At 37.7% G+C, this 21991-nt stretch overlaps 1 long non-coding RNA gene across 1 annotated transcript in view; it reads left to right on the top strand.

Moving 5' to 3' along the window:
* LOC110469417 (uncharacterized) overlaps positions 1 to 18530 on the top strand; it is a 76413-nt gene extending 57883 nt beyond the window's left edge. Inside the window, exon 3 of the long non-coding RNA XR_002465244.2 lies at positions 18510 to 18530. This is a non-coding gene — a long non-coding RNA (uncharacterized LOC110469417). The remainder of the gene's footprint in view (positions 1 to 18509) is intronic.
* The last annotated feature ends 3461 nt before the right edge of the window (positions 18531 to 21991 follow it).

The raw sequence follows: 21991 nt of genomic DNA, 5'->3' as shown, positions 1-21991 counted from the left end.
GAGGGAATATATTTTGCTTCTGTCTTGTATAAACAACACTTATATTCCAGTTATATAATAACCAAACATTTCTGACCAGAAGCATCAACGCTCGCTAGTTTATCTCACTTTCGGACAAAGAGTGTAAGATACTGAAATAGAATTCCCTGAGTAGCAATAAACTTAAATTGTATCACATTTTATTTTGATGACACATGGTATTATTTCAGTTGCCTTTTCACCTTCCTAGCAGAGAAGTTGCCTTTGAAAGACTGAATCATATGGTGAAAGGCAAGAAACATATGAACTCAGCGAGAATATATTTCAGGGTCAGAAAAAATAAACAAGAAATTGCATTTTTCATGAATTACAAACAATAAACTATTGCTGGTATTAAATGGTTAAATCTTAATCTTGAACACGTACAAAATTCTAAGATACTGAGAGGTAGAAAAACTGGAAAATATATTCATATTAATTTTTGTAATTAATTTTTATTAATTTTTTTGTGTTCGTATTAATTTTAAGTAAGTTCACAGATCCACTGCAGTATTTTAGCCTGCTGTCAGAACTTCAGCCAGAAACAGAGCTGTTGGCTCAGGAGCTACAGAAGCCTGCTAGCTCATCTTTTGATTTTGTTCCTACACAAAATAACTTCCATTACCTGGAAAAATTAAGTCAAATTTCTTAAAATAGGAAGTTTTAAGTCTACAATAGGAAAAAAACATGAGTTGTTTTCAAAGTAGGGTAGTAATGGGTTATATAGTGGCACTTTTGTGATATATGTGATACTTGCTCTGTTCCTCATTTTGCATCATCATGTCATATCAACACCTTTGCAAAGAATTTCCATTTGTAAGAAGAAATAGGAGAGGAAATAGCTAGACACTGCTCTTCAGCATCTCCCAACCTATCCAATAATCCTTCCAGATGGATTAAAAAAGTTCAAATATCATTCTTACATAGATTGCAGCATATCCATCTGATTGCAGCATATCCATCTGATATATCCATATCCTCACTGATAGGGCATAAGTCAGGTGAAAAAAAGGAAATCCTGATCTGTGTCTGCACCATGGAAAAGATCTGATAAGTAGCTTGGGTTAATAAAGAAAAGAAGAAAGCCAGAAGCTGGAGACAGTAAGATCTTCTCAAATCAACCAAGAGCTGTGATGGGTGATGTAATTTAGTCACTGATTTAGACAAGCACTGGACAGAATGTGATTTAAATTATAAGTAATTTAGAGAATACTATTCTGCCATGTCTTCTCTTTCTTATTAACACATCTGGATGCAGGGATACCTCCCAAGTGATTTGCTTGCCCTCAGGAGAGGCATGCTTTTCTGACAATCCATGCTGCTTGAAATTCTCTTTTACTTCCATGTTATGGAGCAAGGATAAGGTCAGGACAAGTCTCCTGCATCTCATTCTCAAATAGGAAACATCTCCTAAAACATAGGAAACATCTCCTAAAACATAAATGGGATCACAGACTGCCGCTGCAACAGGACTACCATGTCCTATCACTTCCACTCCACCACTTTTGCCTGTTGGAAATAGGAGAATCTTAGCAATATGTATTTCTTTCTCCTGTGAAGGATTTATGTGCAGTAGATCTGGTTCTCACAGGTATGTCTTTGGTAGTGCTGACTCTCATGAAAGAGCATAAGCAGTCATTAGTGATTATATATACTAGCTCTACTAATTCATATGCTCAAGGCATTCCTAAAATTGGTTAAAATAGTAACAAGAGATGTGGTGCTGCTGCTCAGAATGTGAAATTCCTTTCCTTTCTTTCCTTTCCTTTCCTTTCCTTTCCTTTCCTTTCCTTTCCTTTCCTTTCCTTTCCTTTCCTTTCCTTTCCTTTCCTTTCCTTTCCTTTCCTTTCCTTTCCTTTCCTTTCCTTTCCTTTCCTTTCCTTTCCTTTCCTTTCCTTTCCTTTCCTTTCCTTTCCTTTCCTTTCCTTTCCCTGCTCCACATTTTAAAAATGTGTGGAAAGTTAGGAAATCTATCTTTAGTACCATTAAGTCATGGATGAAGATGCCTCCAGTAATACATTATTTATGCATTTTGCTTAACATTCTGCTTAATAAAATATAAGTCAGAAAGGAAAGCAGGGTATGACAAAAACAACTATTTGACAATAAATTCAGTCAGACTTCATGCTTTTCTTCATTCTGCTTTTTCTAGAAGAAACTTTGTTAACCAAATAAAACTGGGAGACAAACTAAATATTGAGGGATATATTTTTCATTTCTCCTTCCTTTGCCATCCCATCATTAGTGATTTCCTTATCAAATGATGGTAAAACCAAATTGGGTATTTCCAACATGTTAAGCTGAACAACTTTAAAAAACAGCAGAGAAGAAAAAAAAAAGGAAAAAAGTATGCTTCAAATGAGATCTTTATCTATGTTTGTTTGTTCAATTGCTGATGCATTCTACTATTACCTGCAGCAGGTACAAACCATATATGCATAATATGGTAAGTACACTTGAACTCCTCCAGACCAATTTTGATTCTTTCACTGCATGTCACAGGAAGTCATGAACAGTTGTTCCATTTCATTGCTTTGATTTCCAAGACTTCTTAATTTTCAAAACAGTTACCAGTAAATTAATTTCATGTGTAATAGATATATATAATATATGAAATATACTTATCATTAAGCATTCAGTAAACTTAAAGGAGAATATTTCATTTATAGGTTCTGTTTGCCAGCACCATCTAATCCTAACATTCCACCAAAACATAACTTACAAATTTTTATGGGATTATTCCTGCTTGAACAAGAACTTGCTACATGAATAACAATTTTCCAAGGAACAAATGATTTCAGGTTTATTTTATGAAGACAGTGGCATGAATATATGTAATCTTTCTTTCTCTAGAATTCAAAGAAATCTATGCATTCAAAATAACTATATCTTGAATCTAAAATCTGAGAATTGGCAATGATTGTAGACAATACTTCGCTGTTATGTGGAAGGCTCTGAACTACAGGTTAGAAGGGACCTCTGGAAGTCACCTCATTCAGCTCCTGCTGCTTCTTCAAAAGTAAGGACAAGTTATATCAGCTTGCTCAGGGCCATGTCTTGCTGAGTTTTGAGTCTCTCCAGGGGTGGAGATAATGCAACATCTCTTGACAAGTTGTTGCAGGAGATGATCAGCCTCACTGTAAATTTTTTGTTCCTAGCACCTAATCATAATTTCTCATGTTTCAACTAGTGTTTCTTCTCTTTTTTTTTTTTGGCAAGAAAGACATCTAAAATGAAAGTCAGTATTTTTTCATGTCAGTTCTTTCAAATGTTAGTCTGCTAACTCTTATTCTAGAGAAAATGTTGAATACTGGAGATACTTGGAATTCCCAAAGCTAGAAGGGATAAAAAAAAAATTGACGAAAAAAAGGAAGCAAGAATGCTTTTAAATCCAACTCTGTACATTCAGAAATGAAATATATTTTCTGTGAATAAACAGTCTTGGAGATTTTTTCAGTGTCTGGACAGAAAGACAAAATATTCAAAACATTGAAGCATTCCTAAGAAATACACAGGTATCACAAATGATAGCTCAGAATCAGTCTGCATCAGGTACATGGCTTTGTTTTTTACTACAGTGGCTGATTACTCAGCTTTGTCACAACCAACTGTCAGCTAAGAGAAAGGTCAGTGAAGATGGTTAACAGCATTTTGTTTTTTCCAAGTAAATTAAGGGTTAGTGTGGTGTTTGGTTTTTGTTTGTTTTTTTTTTTGTTGTTGTTGCTGTTGTTGTCATTTTGTTCCTTTTTTTCCAAATAAGTAAAATCAAGTACAATTATTTTTGTAGTTCCAGCAGAGGAAGCTGACAGAAAATGTACTTTATTTTTTTCTATGTCTTATTAAATATGTGGATTTGATCCAGATGACTCAACTGGTATATGAGTTTACAAATACACCGGGGCAAAAGAAGCATCCAAGTCTAAAGATCGTGCAAAAAAGTTATTTATTCTTGTCTGAGCAAAAATAATTACAGCCTTTCAGATTAGTAATTTATTCATGTTCATTCAAATACTTTAATAGTGCAAATTAATATATTTACCCATGCTTTAACAAAAGCGAAATAAATTACCTATCCTTTTCCAAACTCAGTGTTAATAGTAGTAAAATTAAAATTTGCAGTACTTGACCTCCAGCCACCTATGTCTGTCTTGATTTAATCTTGATTAAATCAGGATTTAATCTGGTTTTTCTAATTATTCTGAACAACCTTAACTGTCCATTAGGTTTTTGTGTTGTAACTCCAAGACGGCTGGGCACAATAAAACAAAGAATCTCAGTAAAAGGATCTACTGTGCTATTAACTTTTAAGAAATGAAATGGCCTTTGACAGAGTGCTTTGCAGGTTGAAAGGAGCACTACTTACTAAATCTTCCCACTACAGAATCTAAAGGTGAAAGAATGACTATCTGCACATCATACACATATCAGGAAGTTACTTGCTGAGAATAAAAGGGCAGTTGCCGACAACAAGAAAAAACTATGAGCAGTTATTTTTGGGAGGGATGTAAGATGCATCTTATTGATGCATGCTGAGAAGCCTTCTTTTGCAAAATCTGAAGCTGAGCTGAAAATATATAAATCACAAACGAAAGGGTCACGTACTGCATGCTGACTTCTTAGTGAGTTGCCACTGGCTTTGAGGATCATGGTGGATGTAGGTGGATATAAAGGCCATATGCACTACAACAGAAGCCAGAAATACTAAACTGGTCAATGGGATCTGATAATCCACAAAACTATTTGTTGACCTCCCAGGACTTCTCAATCTTTTATGAATGTCTGGAAATGCCTGCTCCAAACGACCTTCTCCTAATGTCCATTAACAGGCTGTGTAATCTAGCTGCAACTATCCTAAACATAACCTCATCATGTATTCTGGGGTATTTCCTATGGTTCTGTATGCTATTTGCATGCATGCTCTATCTGCATTATCTGTTTCTCCATTTAAGATATTTGCCTTAGTTTGTAGGGTTCTCCCAGATTTAAAAAAAAAAAAAAAAAATGAGAAAGCTAAAGGGAAACTGTCAAAGCAGCACTCAGAGATGCAGTCACTGGTGCAAGGTGAATTCCTCTCTAGGCTGCATCCCTGGAAAACTCTGGCGACAAAAGTGGCATAGAGACTAGAAATTCTCCACATCCACCTTCTCTTTATTTCTTATTTCTTTTTCTTTTGTGTGGGAGCCACTCATCTGGCATAAGGCTTTCAAGTGAAATTAACTTAAATAGTTGCCTGAACACCTGAACACCCCCGTGTGACTCCCTGGAAAGGACAAGGGGCAAAATGCACTGGGTTTTCTCTGTTTAGCCTGTAGTGCAACCTGCACCTCAGAGAAAAAGAGATTTTCACAGTGAAAAGTTTCCTCCTACAGCTTGAAGACAAGTCTTAGGATACAGCTACGAATTAGTCAGTTTTTTGACCTGAGTTGTTAGCCAAAAGGTTGGAGTTTAAAATTCAGAATTCTCAGAAAAGCACTGCAGACTGGGAAATTGGCAAATCTAATTCTTCCTGCCTGTTAGGAAGAAAAAAGCTTTCATCATCCTTACAAGGTACAAAATTTCCCTCCTGAATATAATGACTATGCCTCATGTTGCTTTCAGTCTACGAGTAGGCTAAAATACCATATAATAAACCCAAAGGCCTTAACCCAAGGGAAAAATAGATGGATTCCAGCTGAGAGACTTAGATTTCTCAGATCATTACAGGACTAGCTATTTGCACTTGGCTAGCAAGTGCTAGGTTTTTCTTATACTCCTAGGTTTCAACTCCTGCAAGTTTAATAATGCAGACACACATTGTATATGACAGGCTCCAAACCATAAATTGATTGAAGCTTTTGTCTAACCAGGTGTCTTCATCTATGCAGAGGTAGAAACTGATACAGGTCTAACAGAAGAAGGCTGTGAGTGCTGGTGATCACTCATTCGTATGGAAGTGCTGTTGGCAGCTTTGCAGAAGAGGCAGCCTAGGCAAGGGTACCTGTAACTAATCCATCAGTCAGCTGGCAAAGCAGAACACAGGGTTCTTTGTCAAGATTTTTTTTAAGGGCTTAAGGTTTGTTGTTCTAAACAAGAAAAAAAACAGAAAAGGAATAAGATGTGGAAGAAAAATTCTGCCAAAGTAAAACTTGGAGGATTTTGATCGGTTCCGTAATGAAACACCACAAGAAGCAAATAAAACCACCTTGGGCAGCAGAGAATGGTAGGAAGTTGAAACAATGCATGTGGGCATTTAACTTTTCTGTCTCATCTACTGTGAGTTCTTTTCCAAGTTCACAGTTCAAATTTAATAGCATAACGTCCCTTTTTTGACATGGTGGTCTGGATTGAACTTGCAGACTGGTCAATGTAAATGACAGCACTGGCAGCAATTGCCAGTTGTCAAGGCTTCAGCTATATAGCACATGCAAGCCCACTGCCCCTGATAGCATTTGTCCTACCTGCCTTCTCAATACCTTACTAGAGCCCACTATCAGCACTCATGCTTTCTCAACCAGAAAAAAGAATTATAGTGGGTTTTCAGGGCACTTGGAATAGTGGAAAACACTGGAGAGATCAAAAATCCAGAAACATGCCTTTAAAACATGAATGGTGAGCTCAGCACCCTCTGTGGTCACACACCAAGAATCAAGTATGCCATGCACAGTATGCTGAAGTCCTAACCAAGCTCCTTTCCATCCCAAACCGGTGGCAACAGCACAAATGGGAGGCTTAAGACAGCTTCTGGAGAATCTATCACATCTCTCTCTAATTTCTCCCCAAAACAGTGAGGCTCTTCATTAGCTGCTACAGTGCAGTACCAGTAGCATGTGTGGCACCAAAGCAATCAAGCTGGAACAATGGATAGGAAATAATCTCCTCTCTGCTCCCCCTCTGGCATAGCTACGCCCATATATTAAAGTGTCAGAATTGGCTGTCCTATGGAAAAATGAGAACCTGAAAGTTTGGGATTTCTCCCATAATCCATAAAACTGGAATATGCTCATCATCTCTATGTTTGTCCTTCTGTTACTTTAGCATAAATCTATTTTTATTTATGCCTTTTTTGAAAATATGAAAAAGTGGGGAAAATAATCAGTGAAAACCTCTTTCTCAGTTTCCTGAAGAAGGATTTAGTTGAGCAAGCCTCAACTTCTTTATGTATTCTTTCTGCGCTGTATAGGTACAGATTGAATGCAAGCTGTTTCAAAACCTGACAGTGTTTTGGTAAATGTGTACTAGGTATAACAGGTTGCATTCATACTATGCTCTATTTTCCCTTCCTATTAAGTATAAACCACAGCTCAATGCAGCTAATGTAGACTGAAATTCGAATGGCCCACAGAATTCTTAGTAAATATATTTTTAAAAAAGGTCTACTTTCATTAATATACTTCTTAGGTCCCCAATGAAAATCCAAAGTGTATCTGGATTGGTAATGGGAGACAATAATTTCTTCCTGTAGTATCAGTTCAAGTCCAGCCCAGACTGGTAGTAACCTGAAATTTTTATCTTGAAGTTACCTGATCTCATTATTCCCTATAGACAAGTGGGTCCATTAGAAATATGCAACAGCTGGCACAGATTGGCTTCTTGCTGGCATTTGCAAGAGTGCGAATGGGGTAAGAGTGTGGTTGGAATCTAAATTATTCCTCCCTCGAGGTGGTCTGGCCAACACAGATAGAGGCACTTTAATTTGAAAGGGAAACTTGAACTTTGTAGTTAATGGATGAATAAATGGAAGACTTCAGTCTGCAGGACTGTCAGATTGGTAGTTTTCACAAACACTTAAATCAAATACCACATCTGAGGGGAAGAAATTAAGATGTAAATATCCAGGAGCCAGTGCCAAGACCAGTGAAATCAGAAAACATATTTGCAGTATTTGCTTCTGTGCCTCAAAATATAAAGTATATTATGGTATTATTGCCTGTAAAGATGGTTTGTCATGTTTTTAAAAAGGTATAAAAGACATAAAATCTTTATCCTCTGATCTACCAACAAAATAAATTCTTAAAAAAGACACTTAAAAATGGATACTTTAAAAATTCAGATATTTATGTAGAGAGGGGTTTATTAAACACTACCACTGCCATCAACAGCAATTTCTCTCTGCTGTTTATGAGCACTTTCCTGAAAATTATATACAGCCCACTCCTGTGTCTGCTGTGTATGCTTACTGATGAATCATGCCAGTCAGACAATTTACAGAGCAGTCTGAGTGACCACTGGATAAGTCTGAAAAAAAATATTGGATGTTCCATAAGTTTACCCTGAACTATTTTAAAATGCAATAGCCAAGACATATTTGTACCAGCGTAATCTAAACATGCATTGGACCTCCTGAGCTGGTAAGAAAATGAGTCTGCTGCTTTTTGGGCTGGCTGTGCAGGGCAGAGCTGTCAGCTCCAGCAGGGTCAGCTGCTAGCACAGGCTTCACTGACATCCAGGGCACTTCATGGCTCAGGAAGGCAAGCTGCATTAGTCTACACTGTGGACATGTAGTCTATATTCCTAACTGAATATGGAAAGCACCAGCTGTAAGGAAACATAAATTGTACAGTTGGTTTTGCATATCAAATATGTGCAGCATATTATTCACAGATTCCGTTAATTAATCCTGATGAAATCATAATGAGAAAAACATTAACACAAATCGATTTCGATGATATGTAATTTCAGACCTTCCTGACATTCTTATTTGTGGCACATACCATAATGAAAAACAACCAACCAGCTTTCCGCTTGCAATGCAAGCATTAGCTTCCCCAATGGTAAAACAGAAGGTCAGCTTAAAAGGCCCATTTTCTACAATGAACAGCAATGCTTTAAATGACATAGAAGAGCTTGCAAGTATTAGAGTTATTGCTTTCATAAGCTATTCTGCTGGTGACTATTCATAGCCACCCCTTGCCACATGATTCCTTTCCTAAGCAGCTTTCCAATTTAGGTTTCCATAGGCTACGGTTTGACAGAGTAGCTAGAAGAATTCGTGCATGTATATTATGAAGTTTCATTAACCTTTTTTCTTTTATGAATAGCATTCCTTAGAAGATATGTTCTGTGGGTGCTCTGTGCCAAGACAGCATTATTTTCACTTCTTGACTAATGGGGGTTCACCATAGAGAAGTAAATCACAGGGTTGTGCAAAGTTTTTTTGAAAGGCTCAACAGAAGGCAACTTTTGAAAGCAAGCAGTTGGACCTTCATGAAAGTCTCCCTGGCAAGCAGTATGAGCTGGCATGTTTCCTCAGCTGGTCCCAAGCTGGTCACCGATTGCCACAAAAGGCGTTTGGGTGCTCACCAAAATTCCCTACTTGCAAGGCTTGTGAGTAGCTGCCCATGCCAAACACCAGGATAGTACAAACAGAAATCATAATCCAGGGCAAAGTCCAGCCCAGAAGACATTATCTCTCAGCCAAGTTGGAAAATACTGTAATTTCTCACCCCGAGTCTAATAATACTCATTCAATCAGTCCTTTCCTTCAGGGCTGGGTACTGCTGAAATTACCTTTTATCTTCTCTCTCTCAAACAAGACCACCTATTTCTATTTAAAATGCAAGTGACAAAATTAAAACATACCTCCAGCTTTTCATATCTGCATTTTTATTCTGTAATACCTCCAACTGACTAGGTAAAGTGGTGAATACATCAGAAGTTGTTTTCAGCAGAAAATGTAAAAGATGTGGTTTCATTATGCAGAGGTTACACATTGCTTATTGCAGGGGGTTTTGCAGTCTTCTGGAGAGAAAAAAAAGCAACAAAGTAACCTTGGAATAAAGTATTCACCTTTGACTACCCTAGAAGAGAATCCTCTTTGGTGATTTGAAAAGGCTATGAAAAAGTGTCCACTTTGCACTTTCCTCAAGTATGCACAAATGGGGGACTTTTATCACAGTTTGTCTTGTATATTTGTACTCGTGGCTTGTGAAGGCCTAGAAATGAGTGTGTATCATGCCCAAAGTTTATATCCATCTGTCACCAGCACTAGAGGCTGCTGCATTTTAAATCATCTCAGCATACTGCTTGCACAGTGACTCAGCCCTGACAGGGGTGTCCACCCTGAGGATGAGAAAATGATTCAGTATTCATTAGTGTAACTTAATGCAGTCTCTCCTCAGCAGGAGAACAGCCAATCATGCACCTTATCTGTGCCTGCTTCTGTGATTTATCCACTGAGGAGTGACCTACAATCAAGATCTTTACTTAAAAACTTTTCACAGGCAGCTATCTGCCAGTCTGGAGATAAAGCTAAGCTAAATACACCCATGCTAATTTCAGACTTTGCTTTTCTTACAATCTGAGAGCTTTCCATAAAGTTTTTGAATAAAATAAGTCAGACATACTGCTTATATATGTATATAGTTTTCAAAAATCAGAGGTGTTTTGTTTCCTAAACTGATCATGTGGGAGTTTTTTGTTGTTTTTTTTTTGTTTGTTTGTTTGTTTGTTTGTTTTTTAATATAGAAAGAATTACACTGCTCTTAGTATATCATTCCAGAGATATGTGCTCCAATCTGTGCATGATTTCAGGATGGTGATGCAATGTAAGATGAAACCATGAAACACCCTGAGCCTTATGGACTTTTTCATTTGTGAATGTGGAAAAACAGTCTGCTTGACTAAAGAACAGAGAAAGAGAGAGTGGGTCTAATTCCAGTACATTCTTCTCAAATAAACCTGAAGTTGAAACATACAGAAACTACCTGCATCACGAAGCAGCCTAAAATGCTTTCCAAAGGTGTCTGATTTGATAACAAGATGCAAAGAGGGGGAATAGAGTGACAGATCTGTCAGTCTACCTGTAAAAAGAAGTCTTTCTCTTCTCTGTGCTGACTTTTCTTGTCAAATTTCCGTTTGTTTGAAGGTAGAAGAGTAGAAGAGCAATAAGCTCTTTTTTGTTTTTCTTTGCTTTGCTTTCAATACACTCCCAAATATGTTTTTTTTTTTTCCTAGTCTACATTAAGCTGCAATTGCAGAAATATTTCCAACAAACATTCTGAATCTCAGTATATATTGCCCTGTGGCTTTACAGAACCTTTAATTCAGTCAATATGTGACAGTTCAGTTTAGAGAAGGCAGGACAGAATGCCTTGACCCACAGCAAAGGGGAAACAAGAAGGATCAGCCCTGAAGAAGGTCCATTTTTAAACGATTCTTGGGCCTTATGTAAATTTAAATTCAGAGAGAGGAAAAATTATTATATCTTTTCTTGCCTCAGGGTGAAATTATTGGACTCCCAGGGAAGCTAGATAGATTTAGAAGATTCAGGCACTTTCAAACACCTAGTCAATTTATAGATAGCAGTTTTTCATATAATCCCATGATTGAAGAATGAATGAATCTGACAGCCAGCACCTTAGTAAGGTAAGAAATCAGACTAATTTTTTTTTCCAATGTCAAGTCAGTGTCATTTTGGGAAATAGCCTTATTTGGGATCAGTTTTCTGAGTTACTCTTGGCTTCAAGAGAAAAAAAGGTAGAGAAAGCAGCCCATAATTAATATAAACATAAACTTCTTTTGATTTGTTTCAATATCTTTTCTTTCTGTCTGTTCTAAGTGCTATCAGATGGAGTTAGCATTAGCCATAAGGTAATTCTCATAAATATTTTTTTGTCTACACATTGTGTTTTTCAATAATCTTTTCTTAAATTTGGAAAAGTTTCTCCTGGCTCAAGAGTAATACAAATAAAACATAATTTGGTTGTTGTTGTCTTGGCTTTAAGATTTCTTTGGTGCATTACAGAATGAAGTAAACCCCACAGCACTGAAGGTTAATGATGGAACGGTACGTGCACTCTACCATTTCTCTCTTCTTTATTTTACTGAATTTCTACTGAGTGTCATACATTTGAAGTAATTTAGGGTGTTTCCTTGTAACTAACATAACTTATGTTTTGAGTAGCTATTTTAATTTGTGTGTGTGTATGTGTGTACAAAATAATTTTCTATATTGTATCAGATGGAGAGCTGGTAATTCCCAGTGTCCCAAAGACTTTTTGAAGCCCTGGTTTTGAAGAAAAACTTTAAAAATCTTGTTTAGCAAGAGTTTACTTCTCTGTAAAAACAACAGATGATTTGTATGCACCTGAACGTTACCATTTTTAAGACTGCCAGACAAAGCCAGTAATAATGATTTGTATGTCTGGTATGTATTGGTATTTTTGAACCTTCTGCTTCTAAGATAAGCAGATGGGAAATGGATGATTGCTGTGAAGCTCTATGGAAGCATATGAAGCATAAAGAAACATAAATAAAGTGGTGTAAACCAATGTGTTTAGCTAGCCTCCAGTTTTAATTCCTGTAAGCACTACAGCAAAGAGATTGGTAACATATACCAACAAGGGCTCAAATTCAATAGTCAATCCGTAAACTAAAATGAACTATGGAAAACTGTGATTTTTATTTTACATTTGAAACATGTAATTGTCAGCAATTAAAGCTCTAGCAAAATTCTAGTCAAAATCCCAAAGCTGAGAAACACAAAAGGATCTTTTTGCATTGCTCTGTGGTTGTCTTTGCTTGTATGTAAGTGCAAACAGTACCTTTTTATTTTTAAGGTTGGTCAAGAACTGAGACAAATGGGGTGCTTCTTATGCTTATTTCACCTCAGTATGACAGAAAGCTATGGCTATTTGATTTTGTAACCCATGAAGTAGCAGAAAATAATGCAGGAAATAATTTATGCAGTACCTTTCACAACCTTTCACAAATGCTTCCTATCACTTATGTCATGTGAAAGTTGCTCACAAAACACTGCAGAAAAATGTTGAAACTACTGGTATTGCAAGGTCAGTCTAGATCAAGAAAGAAAAACTACATTTTTCCTGATTTACTTTCATAGTTATGGAGATTTTTTTCTCCTTTGCCTGCGATTTAGTGTTTTGGTTTTTTAACCTGACAGAAGCAAATCAGGCTGTGCTACTTCTATCAATATGCGAGTACAGGAAAGAAGTAGAGAAGAAATTTCAAGAAGTGCCCTCAAACTGATATTTACTTTTGTATGTGAAAATTAATTAAACTTTGGACTATTTCCCAGTTAAATTTTTTTTCTTTTCTTTTTTTCCAGAGCTGGAAGTTAGTCAGGCTGTTATTTGTGTTTTTATGAACACTCTGTTTCTGAATTTCATGTAATGTCCAGTCAAGTTACCAGAATATCTATAGATGCTCGCTCATATAATTTAACTTTGAGCCCCATATTTTATCCACTAAACCAGTGAAATTGTGTGTAATATTTCTCCTTTCAAATTACTGTTAAGCCATTGAAGAAATTTGATTTTTGGTGGATTTAGTGCTTCTTCAGAAAAGAAGATAATCACTCTAAAATCTATTGAGAATTAAAACACTGACTGATGTAACACATCTCTCTTGTGGTGAACACTCATGTTAAAATCTAAGCAATTTCCTTATCATATTTTACTGAATCTTTTTACTCATCATGTGACTTTCTATCTTGTCTACCTATATAAAATTTTGAGGTGGCCCACAATAACACAGAAGATCGTGTAATTTTGCAATGCATTATAGAATCAATTTTCATGGCTACTAGTTTAGCAATATTCAACTCTTGGTTCTGAAGACCTCCATTCCTGCTGCTTAGGAGGGTGAGGTTTGATTCTATGAGAGGCAGAAACTGTAAAGGGATTTTGTCATATAAAAGCTGTGAAAAGTCATAAGATGTGTCTGTATTCAAGTCAGTATAAGAAGAATATTATGTCAAAAAATATAAAAATAGTATTACGTAAAAAAATAAAACAAAAGAGGTAGAAATAATGTTACTGTAGCCACTTCTTTTCCTCATAAGAGAGAAATATTTCTTGAATGAAATTCTTATTTTAAAATATTGATATATGTCATATAAATATAATATTACATTAAAAAGAAGATCAGACAAAACCCTAAAATATATATGCATTCAAAATAGGTTGCGAGTATATCCTGAGAGTACTCTGATCTCACTTCATGAGTGCTGGTAGTAGCAACTGTTACCTTGACATCCATGAGAAATACTTCCTTGTGTGAAATCACATTGGCCCTACCTAGCTGTTTTCTGTAGCATATTTCTGTCTAAAGGGGGAAGGGAGAAAACCACAGGTGGCACCATAACTGCGACTTTGCCTTATGAAATATATTTTGCTTTCCCTATGGATGAATTGCTCATTGGATTAGAAAGTTCTGGAATGTGCATTAAATTGCAGATTTAAAAATATCAGTTCATAGTATATTTAGCATTATTACATTTCCCATAGATCTGTATATAAATATCAATAGCTATCAGTGTCTCTCTTAGATGTTTGTAACTTCTTCATGACTATCGATAAAAAAGTCTAGTATTCAAAAGTGGACAGATACTGGATAAGCTTTTCCATTTCCTTTTTACAAGGGTTTAATTTCCTTTACTCATTTGTGTGTATTTCAAAACTTTTAAGGTCATAGATTCTCTTAAAGAGAGACTCCTCCTAAAAATACATATGTAAAAGCAAAGAAAATCCCTTCAGCAAATTTTGCACTAACCTGATGGAATACAAATGTACATTTTTCAATACAAAACCAAAAAATTCTTTGCCAATAGGTATTCTATTTAGTATCTATTTGTTAATTATTCATTTACAGCTGTAGGTCAGATTTACAAGATCCCATCAGCAGCTGTTTGGTCTTCAGAGGACAATGAAATTCAGTCATCTGATGCAACTTGACAAACTACCATGATATCATACAAATGGCAGGGATCATCTCCTTTCCAATAACAACTTTTGAGCACTGTGAAGGCTGAAAACTTTGGATCCACTTGTCTGTGAAAAACAGTTCTTTGCAGCAATGTGGTCTCCTTGCAAAGCAAAGAGATTAAAACATTCTGACAGAGTCCGGGCTGAGACCAGGTACAAAGAGATAAGAAACATTCTTAACACAGTGGATGAGAGTGTTCTGAATACAAATAGGTTTTGTTTTCATTTTTGGGTTACAAATTCTTTATGATACTGAACAGAATCTCCTAATAAATATCAAGAAATCACATGGCTGACATATCATTTATGGTTAACAGCACATAATAGTCATCATGATTCTCTTCATTTTCATAGTTATTACTGGTAAAATAGCTGAAATATAACCAAACTGATAAATTCATAATAATAGATTCAGAACTGATGGTACACTGTGTACTTTCACTCTCCATGGTAACCATGAATAGAATGTACAACTATTTTAAAAAATTAATTAATTGGATTAAGAGTCAAAATTAAGAACCAGAAATAATAGTTTATTGATGTATCAATACCTGCATCATAAAAATGAGTCATTACTTCTGTGATTAGATGAATGGAAGATAGGATATGTTCATGGACATTCTATTTTATTCAATCTATTTTTGATGTGTAGCTGATATAATGAAAAATCTGACTGACTTTTAAGGGGGATTTTCATCTCCATTAATTCAGATTGTGTACAACCTAGATAATAGCCAGCAGAGATACAAAATAAAAGCAGTGATGTAAACACTTAAAAGGAGTTTGAATTTGGGCCATGTTCTACTGAACTGTGTGATCTTTACTTATTTTTTTTGGTATGTTAAATTTTGCTAAAGCATAACTACACTAAGAAGGTTCAGACTTTCCATTTCCTCACAACCCATCTGCAGAACAAAAGACATGCCATCACACTCATATAATTTTAATTAATAATGTATCTAAAATACATAGGGATAAATAAGGCAAGAATAATCACAGTCTCCAATACTTTCCTTTCTCCTGGCATGTGTTCTTCCACAGTTGTCTTTCCACCTTTGACACCCTTTTCAAGATTTATGTTCTACTCTTTTGCTGTTCTGACTGGCTGTAAATAAACTATATCACTATATTCCTGTCAGAAAATAACATCTGTCTTGATGACTTATAACTCTCAATTTTTGTTTTCTATAGACATGCTGTACACTAATCTTCTACTCAAAGACACATTCCAGGTGACTTGCTAACACTGGAGCCACAGTCACCACTTCTGAGAGCACAGGGAACACCTGCTAATTTGACTGGGCTAGTTTGCATCTATTTTTGGTTTGCTCTGAATGCCAGTCACCACTGTCTAACCTTGCTATCAGAGTTACTGATGGTGTTCCTGGTCTCCTCCTAAGCTGCCTCTGTTTGTCTCAGCTAGGATTCAGGATTCAGTCAGAAGGGGTGGGAGACATTCAGGCTCCTCAGTGGTGGCAGGCACCTGCCCCAGAGTGCCTGCAGGAACCAGACGAGGCAGGCAGGCATCCAGTGCTGGCCCCTGTGTTTGCTGCAAGAGCTCTTGAGTGACAAGGTTTTGGTAATGAGGGAGCCACAGGGGTGGCTTCTGTCAGAAACTTCCAGAAGATACCCCCATGGGCAACATAGCAAATTCCAGCCAGCTCCAGGACAGACCTGCTGCTGGCCAAGGCTGAGCCCATCAGAAATGGTGGTAGTGCCTCTGGGATAACAGATTTAAGAAAGGAGGGAACTTCTGGAACAGCAGGCAGAGAGAGCAGGAGAAAGCCCGCACTGAGCAGGTTTGCTGGCAGGATTGGTGACCCCAGGGAGGACCCACTCTGGAGCAGTGTGTTCCTGAAGGCCTGCACCCTGAGGGAGGGACTCATACTGGAATAGAAGAGCTGAAACCCCTGGGAAGGACATATATTTGGAAAATTTGTGGAGGACTGTCTCCTGTTGGAGGGACCCCCACACTGGAGCAGAGGAAGAGTGTGAGGAGTCCTCCCCTGGAAAAGGAAAGAAAAGCAGAGACACTGTGTGATGGGTTGACCACAGCCCTGATTCCTCATTCCCTGCTCCACGGGGGATAAGGAGATAGGCAAAATCTGGACTGAGGTTAAACCTGGGGAAAAGTGAGGAGTGAAAAGTTTAAGATTTAGTTTTTGTTTCTCATTACCCTACTCTGATTTGATTCATGATAGATTCAACTAATTTCCCCAAGCTGAGTCTGTTTTGCCTATGATAGTAACAATGAAAGGTCTCTCCCTGTCCTTTTCTCAGTCCACGAGCCTTTCATTATATTTTATCTCCACTGTCCAGCTGAGGAGGAAAGGGATAGAGCAGCTTTTGTGGGCACTTGGCTGGAGTCAACCCACCACACACCACTGACACAAAAAACACTTTCAAGGCCAGACTTCTTCCACAGTTAGCAGCCACTAAACCAAGGCAGACATTTCACTTGTGGATATACAACTGGCTGCATAAACCTCTCACAGAGAGCCAGCGTGCTCATTCCATCCAGCTGAGCTGCCTAAACACTTCCCATTGAAAGAAGCTGGTTTCTAGCTTGCTGTTTTCAGAAGGCATCTTGGCTATCCATGTACTGGGGAGCCTGCCTGTCCCAGGGCATATTGCCCTGCTGAAAATGCAGTGCTATTCTAACAGGAGCTATAGATGGTTTGGAGTAGGTGGTGGCACAGCCAGATGTGCTGGTACAATGCATGAGAGTGTACTAGCTGCAGGGCCTGGCTATGACCCCAGGCAGAAGGGATTTTATGAGAGGACAAAAATAGTACCTGTTTTCTTGTACAGTGCAAAAATAGCAACCAGTAGTAGTACTAGTTATCTTGTTCCACATTATTAACACTCTTCAGTTTTCCCTGATGGCAGGAGATTGTACAAATGTAAAGTTTGAATAGATTGTCTCACTAAGACTCAAGTTAGGAAACCAAGTTTCCTACCACCCTATTGCAGTCCCACTATACAATGATCTAGTCCTCTTTTTACAAAGGAAATGCACCATGTGGGGCTTAAACTGTCTTTAAAAAGATAATACCTATTGTTTGTCTGAATTAACAGTAAGGAAGAGGATATATCCAGTTGCTATTAGTTGTTTATCCAGTTGTTGTTACTTTTTTTCCCCAAGTTCACCTTTGGCATCATCTGAATTCTTCCATTTGTTTTCACTAGGGATCTAAAATTGTTACATTCAGAGTAAGAAAGGCTCAACAAAATCAGTGGGATAAATAATGATTAAAAATGTGTTGTATCTTTGACACCTAGAATTGAGATTCTCCAAAAGCATGACCCCTTTTGCTCTTAAAAACCCTTATTAATTTATTGATGTTTTAAACTTCGATTCCTTTATTAACTTCATTACACTGTATTTTACTCAAGGATAGAAGGCCTGCACAAATGCGTAGAATGGTTTTGATGATATCTTTGTGTGAAGACAAAGTCATTGCTCTTATTTTTTTCTGAAGGAAAAAGAAAAAAAGCTTAGAGGCTTTCTGTATGCTCCAATAGGCATATTATTAATATGTTTACAAACTTTCCTCTCACAATCTATGAAAATATTTTTGTGCTTCACTTCCCTATAGAAAGTATTCTTTAATTCCATCCAGTAGGTATAAATTACAGTGCTATCTGAAAAGGAAATTATTCAAAATTTCAGTTTTGGATTAGCTAGAAAAGTAAAGATGAAATAATTGCTCCAGGAAAATATTTGACAATTTAAAAACAGATTTTGAAGCACCAGATTTTATTCCAAAATTTGATATTCATATACAGGTGAAATCAATATGCTAGGCTGGAGCTTCACATCATATTGCTGTCGTCATTGTCTATTTGTATTACCTGAGAGCCCTGGAGTCTCCATTCAAGATTAATCAGAGTATAAAAACCAGATGTTCCCTGCCTCAAAGGATGGATACAGACAGGATGCTACAAAGAAGCAAGAGAATAGTGTTCAGCAGGAGACATGATGGCATCAGCACAGCACCATCAAATGGATATGATATCAGTAAAAGAACTTGGAGATGGACAGTAATTTAGAAATAGCTCCTCAGAGGATCCACCATAATCGAAAGGGGAATACATGGACTAAGCCAGAATTTTGAAAGCATTGTGTGCAGAAGTCAGAACAAATGTACTCTCTAAAGTTTATGAAGCTTATTACTGATCAAATATAAATTTAGAACAGAATTCAGCACTTTTGGTTTTACTCAAACATTACCAATTCTGATCATCAATACTCAGATACTCAGAAGAGTTCACAAAATCACAGAATGGTTGAGGTTTAAAAAATCTGTGGAGGACATTTGGTCCAGCACCCTTGCACAACTGGGGACACCAACAACACTTTGTCTGAGAACATATCTGTAGAAAATTACAGGCTCTGGCACGGTGTAGATGAATTGAGGCAAGAGATCTCTGAAGTTTGCTTTTGGGGAAAGAGGTTTATTTGGGATGCAGAAGAGTCCTGCCTTGTGCTACCAGATGCAGCACATGGCCGGGCTTGAGAGGGTAGGGGAGGGGAGAGACAAAAGGATGCTCTAGGAGAAGGGAAGCTCCAAGAGCGGGGAGGAAGTTCCAAGAGGAGGAAGGAGGTTTCAAGAGAGGGGAGGAAGTTCCAAGAGGAGGAAGGAGGTTTCAAGAGAGTATGTGGTTCCTCAAAGCCCCCTTTTCAAGGAGTTTCAAGGTGGGTTGGAACAAGGCTCGGGCCAATGGGGCTACAGCACTTGATGTTTTAGGGAGGGTACAGGTGCGGGTACCATACATCTTTTGGGGGGTGGGATGGAACAGTCCACTTGACCCCAGGACACATCCGTAGGCAGGGGCGTTGTCCAGCTAGCTGGGAGAACTGTTCTCATCCTGGCTGTATTATTTATGAACAATCATCTTTATCTATCTTCCGCAACACATATCTAGATAATTTTTGAATACCTTCAGTGATGGAGACTCCATAATATCTCTAGGCAACCTGTGCCAGTATGTGGTCACCTACACAAGGAAACTCCTGTATTTCACTTTGTGCCCATTGACTCTGGTCCTGTCTCTTGCCACCACTGAAAAGAGCCCGACTTCTTCTTCTGTACACCTTCCCTTCAGGTATTTACACACACTGAGAATATCCTTATGAGTTTTCTCTTCTCCAGCCTGAATGGTTCATAATCTCTCAGCCTTTCCTGATATGAGAGATGCCCCAGTTTGAATATATTAAGCTTCCTAGTGGTGATGCACTTAACTCCTTGCACTGTATTGCACTTGTATTGGGGAGCTCAGCAATGAGCACAGAACTCCAAGTGCAGCTTCCTCAGTGTTGGGTAGAGTGTAAAGATAATATCCCTTGACCCACTGGTAACACTTCAAACACAGCCCAGAACACCACAAGTTGCTTTTACGATGAGGGCACATTGCTGTATAATGTTCAATGTTTGACAGTAGGAAAAAAAATGGCATTGAGATTTTTACTTTTAAACTTGGGTCTTTTTTTGGGGAAAAAAAAATAGTTTTTAAGGGGGAGATATTAAATCTATACCAGACCAAGAGGAATACAAGGTCCTTAGATATGGGTTTATAAACCAGTCCTTTAAAGGGCCATTTGATAGCAAGCTGCCACTCCATAATAGGTTTTTATCAACAGTGAGAAAAAAGAAGTATAGCAAAGTCATAGAATCATAGAATATGCTGAGTTGGAAGGCACCTGAAAAACTCATGAAGTCCAAATCCTGGCCCTACAGTAGACACCCCAGGAGTCACACCATGTGCCTAAAATCATCCAAATGCTTTTTGAACTCAGATGGTCTTGGTGCTGTGACCTCTTTGCACAGTTGCAAGTGCTCAAACACCCTCTTGGTGAAAAGCTTTTTCCTTTTATCCAACCTAAACCTCTCCTGAAACAACTTCAGGCCATTTCATTGAGTCCTATCACTGGACATGAGAATGAAGAGGCCAGTACCTTCCCTTCCACTTCCCTTGTAAATATGTTGAAAAGTGTAGTGAGGTGTCCCCTCAATCTCCTGCTGAAGAAATCCAGTGTCCTCCAAACTCCTTATACAGCTTCGCCTCAAAGCCCTTCACCATCCATCTCATCTTCCTTTGGGCACTCTCTAATAATACAACATCTTTTTTATATTGGTGGTGACCAAAACTTGGTGAGTGAGGTCAACCCAGTGCAGAGCAGAGCAAGAAAATCCCCTCCCTTGCCCAGCTGGCCATGCTGTGCCTCATGTCCCCCAGGACAGGGCTGGCCCTCCTGGCCTCCAGGGCACTGCTGACTAATGTTCAACTTTCCATCCACCAGGACCCCCTGGTCCCTTTCCGTAAGGCTGTTCTGACCTCTCATTCTCAAGTCTATGCACACAACCAGAGATGCCTCATCCCAGGTGCAGAATCTGGCACTTTTCCATGTTAAATTTTACACGGTTGGTGATTGCCCATTTCTCTGATTTGTCAAGGTCTCTCTTTAGGGCCTCTCTGCTCTCAAGGGAATTGACAGCTCCTCCCAGTTTAGTGTCATTGGCAAACTTAATTAATATTCTTTTGAATACTAAGTTACATTAAGGGAAAAAGCAAAATTCTCCTTTTAGGATCATCCATGCTGTTTTTATTCTCAACTATACCAAGCATTTATTGTTGCATTAATCTTCTGTGAATGGAACATAGTGTGTTAAAAGGTGAAGTGGATTATTCCTGATACTGAAAAATGTTTTCAAGATATTTTTGAAATAATAAGTGTCTTTCACACCTCACTGACCACTGTTTTTTGCAAGTAAAAGTAGTAGCTTTTAGGTCACATGAATACAGTGGTAGCTTTTACAACTTCTTATACTTTCCCGTATTTCTCTCTCAAAAATATTTCAAAATGTAACACATTCAGTTGTAAATGTTGATCTCTGTTTAGTCATAATGATTAAGTGATGGTCATTGTAGCATGACTCATTGCTTCTGAATAGGAACATTTTCACAATATTGTCTTTGTTATGAAGTGCAGTTATGATTCACATCATTCCAAGCCTTCTTCAAGTGAGGATAGTTATGATTACATTTGGGATACTTCATGCTACTTGGTGATTTACTGGTAGTGAGCTCAGTACTTATGCTGACACTTTCTAAAGGAAGAAAATAAAAGAAAGTTTGACTGCATTCCTTAGAGATTGGTGCTGCCAAAACCATATGTTTTCATTAGATGAAAATGAACCTCCTTAGAGGAAAATTCTTCAAAAATTGTCTTAGAATCTTTCCACAAAGAACAGGAGGTTGCTGACTCA

This window comes from Lonchura striata, chromosome 5 (genome assembly GCF_046129695.1).
Source record: "Lonchura striata isolate bLonStr1 chromosome 5, bLonStr1.mat, whole genome shotgun sequence".
Taxonomy (NCBI): Eukaryota; Metazoa; Chordata; class Aves; order Passeriformes; family Estrildidae; genus Lonchura; species Lonchura striata.
This window is presented reverse-complemented; position numbering and strand designations above follow the sequence as displayed.